This window comes from Maniola jurtina, chromosome 15, assembly GCF_905333055.1.
Source record: "Maniola jurtina chromosome 15, ilManJurt1.1, whole genome shotgun sequence".
NCBI lineage: Eukaryota > Metazoa > Arthropoda > Insecta > Lepidoptera > Nymphalidae > Maniola > Maniola jurtina.
In genome coordinates, this window is record NC_060043.1 from 5,288,754 (window position 1) to 5,309,143 (window position 20,390).

Consider the following 20,390-nt stretch of genomic DNA (forward strand, 5'->3'; position numbering starts at 1 on the left):
CATTAACGTCGTTATGATTCGCGCATTGAAATACTTCATTATTAAAATAAACAACCTTATTGTAAAGCCTAAGTTCTTCTACACATACATTATACAGCCAGTCGAAACGTAAATTGGAAGTACTAAATTTTTGACTTTAATTAGGGATTTTTAGGCCCATTTTATTCTGACGTTATTGTGTTTCTACTATCGAATTCGAACAAACGTTATTGATAAAGAAAATCTTATACTAAGTACATAGATAAAGCGTGAGATGAGTGCCATCCTGAGGAATGCACTGTGACCTTATTAGTAGATAGGAAGACTAGATTGCTGATAAATTACTCAGACTAAAATTACTAGTGCCGCTAGTTAGCCTATTTGGTCAATATTCGTTTATTCGAGAAAACTCAGGTTCCAATGGTATTCAAGAGGAGTTCACCTCGAGCGCTACCAAGTCGCATACAAACCTGGTTTGACTCATTTGAATATTGACCAGAATATAATTTAGATTAAATATTGAAGAAATGTTTTTGAAACTAGCAGTGTTTGTAGTTTGCAAGATTTCCGTAAAAATATATAATTAGTTTTAAAGTTACACGAGTTACAAATTTGTATGTAGGTTACGTACGTAGGTACTTAAATCTTCGATTGCAATTTTTTGTTTCATTTTTCAAACTGTTTCTAGAACATGACCACTAGTTTGATTAACTTTTATAACATTAAATGGGAATTAAACTTCGTTTGTATGGAACACGTTTCGTGTACACTTTCTTAACTCCTGTATTGCAATAGTGCCCATTTTCGAATTCGAATAACTAACACTCCCCGTTACAAAGGCGATAGAACACGCAAAGAGAGCCGTCTCGGTGCTCTAGGCTATTCAACAAACTGGTAAGTTTGGGATTGTACACAAGTTGGACTACCTGATTTTAAATCTGGTTAGTGCTCCGACGCAGTACCAATTAGTAATTTTATTTTCCAATCGTAATAACGAGAAATCTGTTAACGCACAATATGATGTATCGCCCATGATCGGTGACTTTACGTAACTAACCCATTTCGGGAAAGGTCTTTTTTAAATCAGGACATCGGTCGTAAAGTAAGAGCATACAAGTACACGTATATTGTTTGCAAATTTCATCACATACGGGTGCGTCACGCGTCAGCCGTACGTGAAGCCGTGCACGCCACACCACCCCACGCCACGCGGCGACCAGCGTGGTGTATGTTTGAAAACACGTCCTCAATATGTCCATTGAAAAGTGACAAGCTATCACTTGTTAATTACATTGAATCTGTTTCGAATAACAATGTCTAGCTCACTGAGTATGCAGGTGTGGGGTTTTAGCTTCGAATACGAATGTCGTTTTAATAAGTAAAATGGTTTACCAATACAAAGTATTTAAGTTGATCTGTGACTTTACGTAACTAACGCATTTCGGGGAAGGTCTTCTCTAAATCAGGCCGTGCGTCGCGTCGCTCGATCGTAAAGTAAGAGAATACAAGTACACGCATATTATTTGCGAATTTCATCACATACAGCGTGCGTCACGCGTCAACCGTACGTGAAGCCGTGCACGGCTACACCACCCCACGCCACGCGGCGACCAGCGCGGTGCATGTTTGAAAACACGTCTTCACATGTCCATTAAAAATCGGACAAGCGCGAGTCAGACTCCCATGATAGGATTCCGTACCGTACCGTATCGTACAAGAAATATGACTTTTAATTTTTATAAAATTTTTGTGACGGCCATTTTATTTATTTTTGTTCTTTGTTGTTATAGCGGCAATAAAAATACTAGGTATTCTGTAAAAATTTCGACATCCTACCTATTATAGTTCACGAGATACAGTCTTCTGACAAACAGACGGATAGGCGGACGGACGGACAGATGGACAGCGGAGGCTTAGTAATAGGTTCCCGTTGGCACCTTTTGGAACTTTAAAAAGTAACAAACTATTGCTTGTAAATTACTTTAAGTATATTGAATCTGTTTCGAATTACAATGTAGATTTAGATACCTACATACATATTAAGTCAAAAGTAAGACAAAACTTTTTCAGGTTTTTGTCAATACCTACTCATAGTTTCGTTACATCCGTTTATCTGTCTCTCCTTATCTGTCGGTCTGTCAATATCTGTGTAACTATGCCACAACCTTTTTTAATATGAGTGGTTATATTAAATTTATCACACGAGTAATTACAATGGCATGTTTAGCTCTGAGTCAGAGAAGAGATTGCAATGATTCAGCAGTTTTCAAAGACAGAGGATATGGGCCACAGATTATATTATACGCTCCACTGTTCCACTGACACAGATAGCAAATCGATTACACTTTTTTTTAAATATAGAACTTTATAAAACCTTCATGTGTAGGTCGTAAAGGTATTATTTTAGGTCAATGTGACTCTGTACAGCACATAGCAAAAAATATAAGGAATTTATCGATAAATGGCACACATAGCAAAACGTTCCATTTGTATGTCATACAATCATGATCAATCCATTGCCGGCCGATTGAGCACCGGGTCTCCTCTTAGAATGAGAAGGGTTTAGGCCATAGTCTGATACGCTGGTACAGTGCCGATTGGTAGACTTCACACGCCTTTGAGAACATTATGGAGAACTGCATGACATGCAGGTTTCCTAAAGATGTTTTCCTTCACCATTGGACTTCGTTAAAGTAGGTATATTTGCATTCACTCAGGATTTATGTATAAGTATATACTTTCAATAAAAATACAACAAGTTACTTCATCTTAAAAATCATAGCATCAGTTCAATCTTACAAGATTATCTTATTAAAAGTAATCAAAGTTATTACGTATAATCTGTACCCTTAAAATCACCCTAGGCCGAGAGCAAAGTTTTCTTAAAATAATATAGTTATTAGGCTGTTAATTTTTTTTGTACGTTTACTCATCACATCACGCAGAAACGAGCAAAACGAGCAAAGCCGGGAGTAAAATGTAATAAGTAGGTGTATATGTTTTATTTCGATGAGATCGGAAGAACGATAGACGACGTTGTATAAACGTAGGTATTATAGGTAAGTTTGGTCAATCCCGAAGGTCGCTGAATGACACCACGTCCGGGTGATCTCAGCAATGGAGGACCGCCCAATATATTGGTTCGGATACTTCCTACTGTACCTACCTAATATTGTACAGTACCTACTATAATACCAACCTACTTCAATCTGTTTATATATTTATAGCTCAAGTTCGATTAACGGAAAATTACTTAAGTATTAATATTTAACAAATAGTTAATGATACAAAAAGTCTATAGCCGGAAGTAAAATCAAGTTTTTTTTTCTGATGACCTTTCTATTATTAGGTAGGTACGTTTGCTACAGACGGGTGGCATAAGATATAAATTAAAATAAACACTTCCTTTTATTGTATGAACGCAAGGCCAGTTTTTAATATACGGATGCTCCTATACATACTAATCTGTAAGAGATTGTTTGAATATAAGAGACTACTCGGATAATATAAGGTTACTCTTGTTTGTTCAATCGAAATTACGTGTTGAGAAAAGTTCATGGCTTTAACTGGTCAAAATACATTTAGATGCAGACTGCAACTCGACACGAAATGAGCCAGTTATCTATTTTGCATAATATCTATGCAAACCACCTAAAACTTAAATAAAATACGTCGAGGAGGAGAAAAATACATACCTAAGTACCCAATTTGTGTTGATGAAAATATTTTTACGGAATGCTTTGTGGTACGTTTTTGCTGAATAAGAACCGAAATCAAATACTTGTTATTGTTAAAACTTATTTATTTTTATGAAGAATGAATATTTTATTATCACAGAACAAAATAGTACTTATAAGTATTCTTACATTACGGGGAAATGAAAAAAATAGGTATTTCCAGAGATTAATTTATTTTGAATAATGTACATCTGTACCTTACACAATGAGTTTATTATTACTGGATTAAATAAGTAGATAACAAAATTAAACGAAGATTAAATGACATTAATTTATCTGTTCAAAAACCCCTCAAAGGCGGACGTTGTTCAGGCATTGAGCGTTAAATCACGTCATGAAAATTCCCCGTCGATTCATCAGAATTAACCATCTTCACTTTTTTACCCTACTTTGGGAGAGTTACAAGTTACAAGAGTGCAACAGTTTTACTCCACAGTGTCTCCATGATTATCAGTTCATTGGTTCCCCCATAGTTACCAAAATACGAATTACGATTTATTTCTCTGGATTCTGATATGAATCTGCTCGTTTTAACCTTGAGAAAAGTCAAAAAAAGCTCAATAGATTTCACCCTTAGGGGGTCTGCGTACTGAAGCGGAGCAGAGTAGAGAAAGGTATGCTCAGCAGACCAATCATATTATTTGTCATGGCTTCAATATAATCTGATTCGCCATGATACAGGATATGACAAGCAAAAACAAGATTTTTTTTGGATTTTTTGGGATAAAAAGTAGCCCATTGTCCGTCTTTGGGATGCAAGGTATCTCTGTATCAAATAAAATTAGATAAACGGATGGGTCGTGAATAGGCAATAAACAGATTTCTTATTTATAGTAGCTAAGTATAGATTTAATAGCAGATTCCAAGGTAATTCAATGTCCTGTTTCAAGTCTATATATCATTAATAATATCCACTGTTAAAACATAATAATGAGTTGTGCATAAGATCCGATAAAGTCTATGAAAATAATTTCAAATAAGTACCAAATCCTAGTGCGTCCAATGAATAGTTGCACAAATTATGATCTATCATCTAGTCGTGGCACCAAATTATAATAATATCGCCAAGGCATTGTAGTCTGTAAAAAGTACAATGACCTGTTTTTGAAGCAAATTGATTTTCGCTTTTTTGGCGCTGATAGCAGCAGTTAACGTCATGTGAGCGAATCCGAACTAAATGTTAGTAATAAGACATCAATAGTGTTAACACGAATATTATTTGATACAGAATATTATTTTAATTAGAGCCTCAATAGCTCAACCGGTAAAGGAGTGGACTGAAAACCGAAAGGTCGACGGTTCAAACCCCGCCCGTTGCACTATTGTCGTACCTACTCCTAGCACAAGCCTGACGCTTAGTTGGAGAGGAAAGGGGAATATTAGTCATTTAACATGGGTAATATTCTTTTTAAAAAAAAAAAAAAAAACCCAGTATGCTCGGTGGGGCGCTTCGAACCAGCACAAAAAATAACTGTGTGTAAAAATAATTTTGCACACCTCTTCCATCGTACTTGTAATACGTCCATTTCAACGCGGTGACATCAATGGAAGCAAGTTTGGAAAGCTCCGATTTGAATTGAGCATCACAATTTGTTTTGCGTTAGTTTTATTGTGAAGGAACACAATGGAATAATGGATAGCTAGACAGAACCTGTAGATTTTCTATAACCTCTATTTCTATTGGTGAATCCCTCTTTCTATTTGCAAAAACCGTATAAATATTCGTACAGTAGTTTCTGAGATTAGTCCGAACAAACACGAACTCAGCGTGGATATGTAGTTATGTAGTGAAGAGGCTACCATCAGTTAAAAAACTATTGGCAGTTCGGTGTTAATCCCATGTATTGATAAGCAATTTAGCGTTCCGTTTTTAGCCAATTAACAGTGTGAATTATGAGTCTTACATTTCACATGGTGTAATGGTGGTTAAGCCCAAAATAAAACAGAATAAGGCGTGGCAACGTCAAGAGAATATTGATATCTGTGACACAAATGCTGGCTGAGTTGGTACAGCGTCTCTAATCCGATTTGTTGTCACGGTTGCATCAGAGGGCGGTGTCGCTTTGGTTATTACACGCCTTGTAAGTAACCTACTTAAGATGATCGTATACCACGAGTAGACCTACAAGAGTTTTGACAGTGGTGAAAACTAGAAACTAGGTCTTATTATTTTCAACTAGCGCTTCTTCGTCCGCGTAAATTACATTATTTTCAAACCCCTATTTTACCCCCTTAGGGGTTAAATTTTCAAAATATATTTTTAGCGGATGTCTACGTCATAATAATAGCTATCTGTATGCCCAGCCCGGTCCATCCAGTAGTTTGAGCTGTGTGTTGATAGATCAGTAAATCAGTTAACTTTGCCTTTTATATAATTTAGACCAGATACTGAAAATGCATATGACTTCAGGAACAAGATTCAGCCACATAGGCTCATCGAAAAATATGTTGATTTCCACATCAGAAGTTGGCAAAGTCATACAAAATTCTTGTGTTCGTTTTTCTCGGTAGGAAGAGTATTCCAAACTTAAAATAACTTTAAAAAGTACCTACCTTGTAAGTTATTAGAATAAAACAATCTACTTCCAAAAAATATGCCTCTTGTGGCTCTTGTAGTTCTCACGCCCCCGTGCGTTCACTTCAAAAGTACCACAACTGATTGTGAAGTGGGTATATCTACTTTATACTTGAAGAGCTTATCTTATAATTTACAAAGTAGGCACTAGGCAGGCATCCTATAATTGAATAATGGACGTGAGCTCGTTTCGATCTGTCAATGCACTGTTCCACGGTTCTATTGCTACACCCAGTCCTTTGGGAGTGGGCTGTGAGACTAATTTCTAGTCTGTACTGGCTACTTACTGTCTGGCTATTAACTATCCGTTATCTGGGTTAACAATATAATATTATAGGATGGATATTCATTTCAATATTTCGAGATACGAAAAGATAAAGTTAATTAACAACGTACCTAAAACTAACAATTAACACACAAAGTAAGTTTTGGCCATTGTAACCGCTCGTGAAGTTAACGATTGGTTATTTAAATAAGCGTTCCTTTTTTGTAATTTTAAACTTATCATATTTTAGGCTATGTATATAAAATGAGAGACTGAATGAAATAAAATTTTACAGGAGGAGAAAAAATTAATAAATGAAAGCTGTTGAAACTTTACCGTTTAAGTTTATCGTTTGAAATCACAAACTTTGGAATCAATTTAAGCACAATTTTAGGCTATTTCAATGACCCTCAAAAACTATAATCGTAGAGGTAATATAGTTGGAAAATAAAGATGCTCTAAACTTTGGGCCCTTTTTTGGTGATCAAGAATAAAAAAATTATAATGATTCATATTTTAGCATATTTAAATTCACTAATAGGTATGTAAATAGTTGTTTTAAGGTTCCACATAGTAGTGATATTTTATATTTTAATCAATATAAAATTAAGTACTACTACAAAAACGATTCTGTTTTACCAGGAAAACTTATTGAAAAAGCTATTAAAAGAACGTTCAAAACGTTTTACGTTCCTTATAGTAAGGTACTTTTATAAAATAAGTACGCTTTATTTTTTATTCGAATTCATACCAAATAAGGAAGATGAGGTAAACAAATGCTAATGAAAATTTAATAAGCATAAATTAAAAATTAAAACGCTATGAAATATAAATATTTTGATGTTTTATAGCGGATAAGCATTGCGAATTGCCAATTGATATACGATTGATCTATTTATTAAATCAGCCATGCCTATATTTCGTCGTCGTCGTCAACTGATAGACGTCCATTACGTGCCTAACCTAAGGCTGAAATCTATAGAGCATATTTCATAGAGATATATTTGGACTTTGCTCAGACTTAAGTTTCGATTAAAACGAGACAGATTTATGCCAGCTAACGCTGTCCCGTTTAAACAGTGTCAAAGTGCGCTCAATATTTTTCAGTCAAGTCTCACAGGGACTTCCACACGTCGCGGTCTTTTGCTATCTGCGACTCAACTGCTACAGTGTTTGATGTCATCTGCCTATCTAAATGGAGGACAAATAGCAATAAGGCCGCCTTTGCATACAATTGTTTTCAGTTTTTAGTTAATAGAAATTAAAAACTAAAAACCAATTCAAAACATATAAAAATAACTCAAAATTTAAAAAATCCCCGACACAAAAACCTCTATAAGAAAACTATAAAAGAGCTGATAACTTTCAATCGGCTGAACCGATTTTCTTCGATTATAGCTAAGAACACTCTCGATCAAGCCACCTTTCAATTTAAAAAAAACTAAATTAAAATCGGTTCATTCGTTTAGGAGCTACGATGCAACAGACAGATACACCCGTCAAACTTATAACACCCCTCTTCTCGGGTCGGGGGTTAAAAACTAAAGACAAAACAAAGGTTTTGTCTTGATTATTTCATGTTTTGTGTGCAATAAAGTTTCCATGTATCTAAGTATATTATCTAGATTCTAGTTGGAGGCCTGCCAACTTTACGCTGTCCAGTGCGAGGTCGCAATTCCAGCACCTTGGAACCCCAATGACTATAGAATCTTCGAATTATGTACGTCCCCTATAGTAATGTACCCCTTTAAATATTCATTTATTTAATTGTTCTTCTTTACAGAATTCTTTTTCGCTCTAGGTTTTTAGATGAATGTACTTGTAATATAATTATACCTAATACTTATGTAAAACAATACGCAATATTAGCTTTTATATGTGACAAGCAGTTTTATTACCTACCTAGTATTAAGAGGGCTCTCTCCGTCACTCGTTTCATACAATCGTAGTTCCAATTTCATTTGAATATTAAGCAACCAAAGTCCATGAAATTTTGCAGACATATTCTAGAAACTAATCTGTGTCGGTGGTGTTTTAGATTTGTCTAAAAATATGTAGTTTTAAAATTACATGGGCTCAAAGATTATATTTTGTAAGTATGTAAATTTTTTAGACCGCGTAACTTTGAAACCGAATATTTCAACAGAAATCTGGAAAACCACAGACATAGATAGGTATTAACTTCTAGAATATGTCTGCAAAATTTCATGGACTTTGGTTGCTTAATATTCAAATGAAATTGGAACTACGTTTGTATGAAGCGAGTGACGGAGAGACCCCTCTTAAAAACTGTCTATCATAGTAATAGATTCACTACGTATGACACAAAAAAATTACTGTTATTTATTAAATTGCGTAATTTATTATAAGAGCAGTAAGTATGTACATAATGGTTTTTAAATTAACGTTATTCATTATTTTTAGAAACAAGATGGTTGAACGACCTCGGCAAAAACCAAATGATCACGATGTTAACGCTTGCTTGATTATGTACAATATTTTTTGTGGTCATAAAAATAAATTTCAACAAAGTCAGGTAAGTACATCTTTTTTTCCTTATGTTGTCATGCGTCGTTCATAGACCTTTTGTATACATTTTATAGTTATAATTGAATTACATTCTCGTAGGTATGTCGAAGTTTTGGTACAGCTGCATAAAAGTTGCACTAAAGCTGCAGTAAAGCTGCATTTACACATTCGTATGCGGAGTATACGACGTGTGGGAGGCTGGGATGCGAGCTATTTGTTTACACATTTGCCTCCGTTCTCGTCTTACTATATCGCGCAGTTAGTGGCGAGATCATATTAGTTTGTCAAAAAGACCATAGGTTATAATTTTTAACAAAATAATAATGTTGGTAAGTAACTTATCGACAGATTACAGATAGGATTGATTATTTTGGTTATCGACGATTAGAGATAGATTGATTAATTATTAAAAACCGAAGTCATTATTGAATTTTTCATCATCTGAATGGACAGTGATCCACATATTGATATTTGCTGATAAGCTTTAAAGTTTAATAACTTTATAGAGATAGGTACGTATACACTATAAATGCGAAAGTGTGTCTGTCTGTCTGTCTGCTACCTTTTCACGGCCCAAAAGTGTAACCGATTCTGACGTTTGGTACAGGGTTAGCTTATACCCCGGGGACGGACATAGGCTACTTTTTATCCCGGAAAATCAAAGATTTCCCGGGGGATTCCTAAAGACCCATCCACTTAACCGATTTGTATGAAAGGTACCGAAGTAGCTTGCGTCCCTGTAATCGAAGTAGGCAACTTTTTATCCCGGAAAATCAAACAGTTCCCACGGGATCTATAAAAACCTAAATCCACGCGGACGAAGTCGCGGGCATCCTCTAGTGATTAGATAAATAATGCATGCAGTGTATAATATCATTAGCGTCGCAGGTGCGCGGAAGCATCCGGTTTTCCTGTCTGAGAGGAGGTCGCGGAGAGGTCGATTCAAGGCAACAGTAGGACTTAAGTGGTTTTATGCTTTGTATATGCGTGCCGGGTTAAATACGGATTGTCGGTGTAGGTAATTGAGGTTTACTACTTGAAATCGAATTCCGAACTATTAATTTATTAATTATTAACTCTCAAGTTACATTGAGGCTCTGAGATCTATAGAGCGTCTTTTGACTTTGCTACAGGAGTCAGGATAATGTATTTGGCATAAATCTGACTCATTTTTAACCCCCGACCCAAAAAGAAGGGTGTTATAAGTTTGACGTGTGTATCTATGTATCTGTCTATGGCATCGTAGCTCCTAAACTAATCAACCGATTTTAATTTTTTTTTGTTTGAAAGGTTGGTGAGTGATTTCAGCCGTTTAAAAGTCATCAGTTCTTTTCTAGTTACTGTAACCTTCACTTGTCGGGGGTGTTATAAATTTTTAATTTACACTCGTAACTCTAAGTAAAGTACTGAGCAAAGTCATAGTTTAAAGTGAGACCACAGCCTGAGAGCCTATAATAATTGAAATTTCGAAGAGGTGCTTGATGAAGGACTAAGTATTCGTCCTGCTAGAATCCTACATATTTCATAGGATGAAAAAATATTTTTCGTAAACCGTGAATATTTTTTGTAATTCTATCCACAAAAACCATTAAGGCTATTAAATTAAATAATGATGTAGAAAATGATTTAAGAACTTTAAGTTTATAAGGTGGTCCTTCTGCGTTACTAAATACTATGTATTGCAAATTAAATGCATAGAATTACTAGTGTTAATTTGAAAAACAATCATTAATAATGGAATGCTTTTATAATAAGTGCTGCATTTATAGTAAGCAATAAACGAGCTATTAATACACAATTAAGTATAAAATTATAATAAACACTTGCTAGAACCTATATGGAAATAAGTAGGTATGACGTGCAATGGATCGGTATTCGTACAATTCTTTTTTAACCCCCGACCCAAAAAGTTATAAGTTATAAGTTTGACGTGTGTATCTGTCTATCTGTCTGTGGCATCGTAGCTCCTAATCTAATGAACCGATTTTAATATCGTAGCTGATATTGAAACAATTTGTAGGTATATGAGTAATTTTACTTACGCTTTTTCGAATTGGAATCCTTAGAAGATTACTCCCGTGTCCATCTGTATGTCTGACACAAAGCTTTTTGTCGGCTTTAAAAGTAAATAAGAATATTTCTCAAAAATCTAAATTAGAAACGTTATAATATAACCACATATTATATTCAATGTGTTTATTCTTTATGTGAAATATTAGTACCTAGTATTATTGATTGATGCGGATATAAACGCAGACAATAAAAAATTCTTAATTGCATAATTAATTTTCTCAGTCAGTTAAGAATAAAGATTATGAGAGCGTCTTTAGAAGTCATCTATAGAATAATTGATAGAATAGAAAAGTTATATAATATAACGTTTTTGCAAGATTCTTAGTGCGAATTTGTTCAGTAGCAGTTGTGCGTAGTTTTTCAGTCATTCACTATAGTTTTCATAATAAAACACCAACGATTCATTTTATAAAACCTTCCCTACAAAACTTAGTAGGTTAAGTATCTTGATTAAAAAAATGAAAAGTTAGATAGATCCAGTAATTATTATTTCTCCTATACAATAGTTTTAATTCTCCTAGACGATTGAAAGACGGATTTGTATTGTGACAACAATTTATTCGTGACCGATTAGATAGATGATCGGTGCTATTAGCTCATAATTGGAGCTGTTATGATTGTGGAGATTGAAAGAACCAGTCACGTGAAATGACATCAGCTAAAGGTGCCATCCGATATGGTATTTTATTGCATACCTACATTATTTTACGGATACTGTGTGTGGTGTGTGATTTAATATTCGTTTAATTATGGTGCTATACATATAAAAAGAGAAGTCGGCAAACTGAAATAATAGTTGCAAATGCTATGGTTGAGTTTATACTTCTTCTTCTTAGACGGACGCGTTTGGAACCCTCGTAGCTTTAATTTTAAGTTTACGTAATTAATTATCACCATTACATCAATTATCTAACATGTTCAACAATAGACAATCAAATATACTGGCATACGCACGCACCTATTTTGAGGCTTTAACTTTGATATACTTACTTTACTTAATATCACCTCAAACAGTTCGCTCTAGGAACATATGATTTTGCATATAGGTTTTCTTTATAATGTAAATCTCCACTAAGATAGGATTTTCAGAAGTTTTCAAGTATTTCATTTCATTTCACCGAGGGAAGCCGGAGCGGACCGGTTAGTCATTCTATAAAATAAGTATCTCTATATTTTTAATGTCTTGTTTGTTTAGGGCTTAGGCGCTGAATCCTGGTTGACTATACTCGTAACTCATATTTTATTATTATTATAATAATCATCGTCAGTAGGTAGGTATGCTAAGGTCACTATATTAATAAACATCTAATCAGTTTACTTATTACACCGAAGTGTGAATAATAAAATTATTTTACAAGGTCTGTTCGGTAACTAAGAATTGTTTGTAGTGTAATAATTATATTTAACTAAAAATCAAGTCAAGGAATCAAAATATTATGTGCTTGAAGTAGAGTTACATCATGTGTGATGTTCGTTTACCCACGTTCACCGTTATGTATTTGAAACCTCTTTGTGGTTTTGCAAGTAATTCCCTATTACAAATCTAAAGAATAATGTAACAGACATATTTTTTCGATTAACTAGAATAATCATTTTTGAAAGGTCACAAAAATATTATTTTCATCGTAGACTCATAGAAATGATGTTTGGTAAAACCAAGAAAAATACGTTTCAAATCTACTTTGTATCTACTGAATATTAATTATTTCTTGCACTGAGCTCCGAAGCTAGCCAGTTTCTTCTTTTTTTTAGATACTTTGATTATCTGGTTTATCACCCAACTGTAGAATCCATGGTTATGGAAAGTGTGTTATAACTGCGAATAGGCACCTATTTACTTTTAAAAAATACGTCAGCAATCGCAGGTACAGCGTTTCTGTATATTACAATGCCCATGGAGAACCAGCTACCTAGTAGTCCATCCATCTAGTTAAATATAATTGATGTAAGATAGACAAGGTTCCAGTGACGGCATTTGACTAGTATCAGATTGTTGTAGAATGATAGCGTTTCAAATTAATGTTTTTCCTCGAGGTCGTAATAAGACAGTTGCAGTTATATTATTACTTCCGCTTCTGACCTTTACACTTAAAAAGGTATCTGTGTCAATATTTACGTTCCGTGATTACCGAGGTAATGTCAATGTTGAATTTGACTTTAAAGGCTCTTTCTACCGGATACGGATAAGGTGGTTTCACTGGATTGCAACACGTCATGATTACCTATTAATTTGGTAGGTACATTTTGCAAGTTATAATATAGCTAGGTAGTAGGTACCATTACATCACGGTAATAGCCTCTTTCCAATAGAAATAAAATTATAATTTAATTCATCAATCAATCATATAAAATACTAGCTGATGCCCGCAGCTTCGCCCGCGTGGATTGGTCAGATCCCCTGCAGCATCAGGATTGAGGAGTTGGACTCCAAATTTTTTATAAAACAATGTCGCAAAGTTCCAAAAAAAGAAATGACGCAAATCGGTTCAGAAATCTTGGAGATTTCGGTGTACATAGGTAGAAAAACACAACTCCCTTTTTAAAAGTCGGTTAAAAAAGTAGCCTATGTTACTCCCTGGTCAATTCTCTACTTGTCTGTGAAAATCCCGTCAAAATCGGTTCAGCCGTTCCCAAGATTAGCCTTTTCAAACAGACAGACAGACAGACAGACAGACAGACAGACAAAAATTTTAAAAACGTGTGATTCAGTTATAGTATCGTTCAAATAACCATATGACCTTAATATGCGGTAGTTATTTCGAAATTACAGACAGACACTCCAATTTTATTTATTAGTATAGATTTCACGAAAGTTCAAATTCAAACGTCGAAAAGGGAGTTAGTATACAATATATACCTGCTATATACATTGGTATTGGGTAATAAACGCGTTTATTTATATGGTAAATAGGACTTGGACGAAGAAAAAAATATCTCCACAAAATTCGATTTCTGTCTATCCTTCTGTTTGTTACAGTTTAATCGATTTTGAAGAAAGGTACAGAAATAGCTTGCATAGCGGACATAGGTTACTATGTTATATGATATTTTAAGTATCCCAAAAAAAAAAAGAGATCCCAAAAACCTAACTCCACGCGGATTATGTCGCGGGCATCATGTTTTATATGATAACTATACAATTCGTAAGTATATTTTAAAAGTATCGACCTTTATCAAATATCCCTAGCTCCAAGCTATAAGTAGCGGTGATGGCGTACACGTAGATACGTACCCGCATGACTGACGTATTTAACGGCGCTTTCTTCGCCAAATATCCCCATTGCGTAAGGCCATTATGGCACCTACAACATTGACGATTATGGAAAACGTTTGATGTTACAGTCGTTTTCATTGTTTTTACTAACTAATGACTCATTAAGTTAGATTATATCATCATCATCATCGCTACAGCCTTTTGTGGTGGGCCTGAAAATACTCCGGGTAATTTCTTTAACTGTTTCTACCTTGTAAATTCCTTCAGTTTTTCAATTTGATGACTTTTGAATCTTGGCCAACTCCGTGTACCCAAGCATAGCTTTATCTTTTTCTTCATTTGGTGAAGAGGAAAGTTCTCATGGATGCCGCAGGCATGCCTAACTCCATTGGAGATGTCATCCAACGACTTACGGACTAAAAACTTCCTTTCCTCCGCTCTATTTTACAAGTTTGCATTTCATCTGAGAGAGTTCCCGGAGATGAATGAAGGTGTTTTTATTCCGAAAAATCAATAAGTTCCCACGGGATTTAAAAAAGGCCCAAATCCACGCGGACGGAAGTAGTAGGGGATTCGCCGGTTCTGCCCCAGGCCCTGGCCCCCTCCCATGCCTCGCTGCCTCAGCCCCCTCCGTGCCTCGGTCAAGATCGAAACCTAAAAAAAAAAAAAAAAAAAAAAAAAAAAAAAAAAAAAAAAAAAAAAAAAAAAAAAAAAAAAAAAGGTTTTGGGGTACGCTGAATCGATTGCGCTCACTCCCGACGTCGTATCTCTAACGGTTGCAAAGTTAGCTTTTCGAAAAACTAATCCCTACTTCGTTATCTAATTGCTTAATCACCTACTAATGACGCTCTATTGTTCGCTGGCTCGTTGCTTCATTCTATGGGTTTTAAAGGAAACGCATGAATCATAACTACTCTTTATTAGCTTTCAAATATTGATTTAAATAACTCACATAAAAATATATCATTCTCTACTGTATTTCCATTGAATAAATCAAAAAAATCTGAACTTGTATAGTAACCCGTAAACATGAAATACAAATACATTATACAATATTCTCCACAAACTGATGTGTAATCATTCTGTACCCGCCTTGTATTATAATGCCATATTCTTGTGTTTCTTTCCAAGAACTGCTTATGATATTTTGGTGGTGCTCGTCCAAATGAATCAAAATATTGTCCAACACCATTTGTATCTATATATATGGCTATCCAATGCGATCCTGGTTTATAATCGGGGTCTAGATTGCTTATTAAATAGGCGGGTGTTTCAACATAAATCGGTAACCGGTTTGCGGCATACACATTGTCTTGCAGACTTGGGTGGATTCTTCTTAAATATGTCTTTATCCCTATTGTATTCATATTACTTCAATACTACTGATCTTATCGCTGCCGAGGATCATACATGAATGGGACGTAAGACCATGTTATTTCAGATATATTATAAATCATCATCATCATCATGATCAACCCATCGCCGGCTCACTACAGAGCACGGGTCTCCTCGTGAGAAGGGTTTTCTGGCCATAGTCTACCACGCTGGCTGAGTGTGGATTGGCAGACTTCGCACACCTTTAAGAACACTATGGAGAACTCTCAAGCATGCAGGTTCCCTCATGATGTTTTCCTTCACCATTAAAACAGTGTTATTTAATTAAGTACTTGAAACGCACAAGACTTCGAAAAGTTAGAGGTGCGTGCCTGGAATTGAACCCCGACCTCCGATTAGAAGGTGGACGTCTTAACCACTAGGCTATCACAGCATAGTCTTATTAAAAATAATGGTCCATAACTTAAATAAAAACAAAAAATATTTCTTGTATCAGTGTTTTATTACAAACCTTAATAATAATGTAGGTACAAATTATAACTTAATCTATTTACAGAAATTAGGTTTCTTAGCTGCTATAGTCCACGCTTACATTACGATTTTTATCAATTTCAATAACATTGTCAAACTCTGCATATACGATGCAGTTTATCGTTTCAGGAATAGCTGAATCAAAGCGAACTTCTAGCCTCACACTACCGTGCTTTATAAGATTCCAATGACTAGAGTGAGCTGATAAATCAGGAGTTAAATCGAATGCTAAGAGACAATAGCCTTTTGCATATTGTTCCCTAGATATTCCGTTCCCTTCATTTAAAAAATGGATTCCCGTGCCTGAGAATAACGTATGATAGGCTGAACTGAAAGTATTATCATCGAATGATGGTTGCAAAGCTTTTGAAGGTATTTGTTGGCCATCAATATATAAACTAAATGTATTCATATGATAATTTTCAAAGTTGAATGGATTTTTCGTAAGAGTTCCATTAAATGCTGCGTTGTTAACAAATCCGACAATACATCTTTTAGGAACTTGACCAAGAAAAATATTATCGAGTGTTTTACCCTGAACCCCTGAAGGAATTGTTAAAACTTTAACTTCCGCTCGAGTTATTGGATATTTTGCAGTAGTAGATGCTAAAACTTTTTGATGTGCAAGTAATACAGTCGGATTGATCCGCGCGCGTCGATTAGTCATTATTCATTCCAGGTATTTGAAATTCTGTAGGTGCGTCATTAGAAAATTCCAACAATACATCTTTATCTAGGTAGTTAGCTTATCACGTTACTTTTGGCTTTGTTCAATAATTGTTACAATCATTTACCACATTTTTGAAATATTGATTGCAAAACCTTTTTCGATAATATGCTGTTTAACTAATTGTTATCGGTGCAAATACATTCTTCACTAATGATAATGGCATTGGTTTTACTATATAAGCTCAAAATAAATAATTTCTGCCATATTTACTACCTCGTTTCTACTGAAGAGTACTGAGAGAGTACAGTTTGACTTTAAATCTATATTGTGTTCATACAAGTGTTTATTAGCAGTGTGTGATTAAGAAGTGTCGTGTGATAAACAATGGAGGTGAGTGTGTAATTTATTTTCTTTTAGTTCCCTTTAAATTAATGTAAATATTTATGATATCAGTATGATAGTTTATTTTTATTGTTACAGAATATATCGTACTCCCCTTGCAACAGTCAAGAAAACAATACATATAAGCAATATTACTTTCCTGCGAATTTGGTAGAAGAAGAAACACAAAATTTGCTCATAGATCATGAAATGCCATCAAAGAAAATGAAAAGGAAATCTGAAAATATAGACATTTTTTTCGAGTCATCCCCAAAAAATAAAAACAAAACTAGTTCAACAGTAGCTCGAGCTAACAAAGATGGCAGTATATCATATATATCTACGAACTCCAACGATGGTGCGACAGCCACACATCTCATTAAATTAGAGGTGTATGACCTAAAAAAACTAGCCAAAATACCTCAGTCTCAACACTGGAAACATGCTAATGTAAAAATCAAATATTATACAGAAAAGGCTAATGGAAATTTTGCGAACACGAATGAGATAATTTATAATATTACAAAAGAAATCGCAGAAACAGAGGGTTGTAAAAAATACTCATTTAATAATTAATAACTTAATCTGTCATTAGTAAACTACCTCACATAAATACTTACCATAATTTAATTTGTGAGATTAATTCGACGTAACACTTATACAAGCAGTATAAAAACACATTGTAAATCCTATAGTAATGTCAGTAAGCCACCTGGTGCTGTTAATGTATAAGTCTCCTTCTGTGGTCTTATAAACTGTTAGCAATGGAAGATACAATTGAGAGCTGTGTTAGCTCATTTTTCAACACTTCAATTAATGATGAGGAACTCATTGAGGCTTTGGATTATTGTGATTTACTGGATCCAGCATATGATAATGAATTGTATAATATGTGTGAAGCAATTGATTCAATCATGTAAGTATTTAAGCATTATTCTTTTTAAAATTATATGATGTGTATTATTTATTGTTTTTATATGCTTCTATTTTTTATTTCTAGCCCAACTAAACAGAAACTTCAAATTGGTGGAGCTTTAAAGCGGTCCAATGATTCCACAGTGAACAACTCTGCGAAAAGAGTGAAATATAATGAGGGAGCCTCAACTTCATCTGTTCAATACTCAGAAAATAACTCCACTACACCATCTGCATATTCAGAAGGTAATAAAGTGAAGTGTGATATTTGCAATATTTTTATAACCAAAAGGTATTTTTCGAATCATTTAAAAAGTAATTTACATAAAAATAATCATTTAAAGTCGCACCCATCATTATCGAATGTTTCTGTAATTGATTCAGCTTTTGGACAAAGAATAATAACGTACATGATAAATAGTAAAAATGATGATTTATCGATTTTTAAGACCCCTGAATCATTTTTGAATTCAATAAAAAATGATATTTTATTCCTAGTTCAAGAGTCGATCAAAGAACATACAGTTTTTAAGGTAAACTTCATTTTACACGCAGACTTTATACAACAAACCAAACAATTGACAAATTCATTTGACTTTCAAACATCAAACTATATAGTTTTCCGTGGAGACGATCTAAATATTTTCCTGTCATCATTATGTGACACTTTTAAAAATAAAATTAGTTCTTTTGAAAGAAAAGACAGTGGCTGGAGTTTAACAAACATAAAATGCTTACATATGAATGTAAATAAATTTAACCCGCTTCGTGGTACATCTTATATTGATTTACCTCAAGATATTAGAGCAAAAAAAGCGGTGATAAATGTTAAAAATGCTGATTATATGTGTTTCAAATGGGCATTACTTTCTGCTTTATATCCTCCTGCTAATAACAAAACCGATAGAGTCTCGTCATACAGCATGCATTCAGATAAACTTAAATTTGATGGTATATCATTTCCAGTCAAATTAACAGATATAGCTAAAGTTGAAAAGCAAAACAATATAAGTGTGAATGTTTTTGGCTTAGAATATAATAAAGAAAAGAAAAATCATAGTATTGTAGGTCCCCTCTATTTTACAAAATCTCGAAATAGTACTCATGTTAATTTATTATTAATCTCAAATCAAACAAACTCGCATTATTGCTATATTAAAAACATGTCACGACTAGTTAGCAAGCAAATTTCAAACCAAGAACATGCCATTTATTTATGTGATGGGTGTCTTTTACATTTTCCTACACAGGAGAGATTAGAAACCCACCAACAAAATGATTGCGTTCATATCATTACAGAATTACCAAACAGTGAACTATCTAAAAAAAATTGGTTTGGACAACCATCATCAAACAATAAAATAAAGTTTGATAAGTTTAATAAAAAGTTAAGAATACCATTTGTAATATATGCTGATTTCGAAGCGTTTTTAAAACCAATAAATTCATGTTCAAACGATCCCTCTAAACCTTTTACTGAGAATATTCAGAAACACGAAGTGTATAGTTTTGGATATTATATTAAATGTTCATACGATGATAGCCTTTCAAAATATGAAACATACAGCGGTCCAGATTGCACTAAAGTATTCATGGAACGACTCTATGAGGACATAAAACTAATATGCAAAAAAAATAGTTTTCAAAAACACCCAAACCCACTAACAAAAGATGATGAAATAACTATTGCAAATTCTCATAACTGTCACATATGCGAATCAAGACTGAATGGAGAATCCATTCTGGACTTTGACTGGCATACTGGAAATCTAAGAGGTGTAGCACATGAATCATGTGTGGAAAAATATCGCGCTCCCCGTCATATTCCTGTAATTTTACATAATCTTAGTAATTATGACGCACATTTCATTGTTCATTCATTAAATTTTACGGAAGGTGAAATCGAAGTAATACCTCAAAATAAAGAAAGATATATTTCGTTTTCAAAAATATTAAATGTTAATAACCAACAGATAAGTTTGAGATTCATAGATTCTTTCAAATTTTTGCCGTGCAGTCTTGATCAATTAGCAAAAAATCTCAATGACGATCAATTTAGATCGTTAAAAAGAAACTTTCCTCATAATGATGACTTTAGTCGTTTAAGAAGAAAAGGTATTTATCCGTATGAATACATGACTTCCATTGAATGTTTAAAATCATCATCACTCCCATCTCAACCTCAA

General features: G+C 34.2%; 1 protein-coding gene across 1 annotated transcript in view; it reads right to left on the bottom strand.

Annotated features, from left to right (window-relative positions):
• LOC123872632 (dual oxidase maturation factor 2) overlaps positions 1-20,390 on the bottom strand; it is an 83,218-nt gene that overhangs the window by 28,061 nt on the left and 34,767 nt on the right. The gene's annotated exons all lie outside the window — the stretch shown is intronic.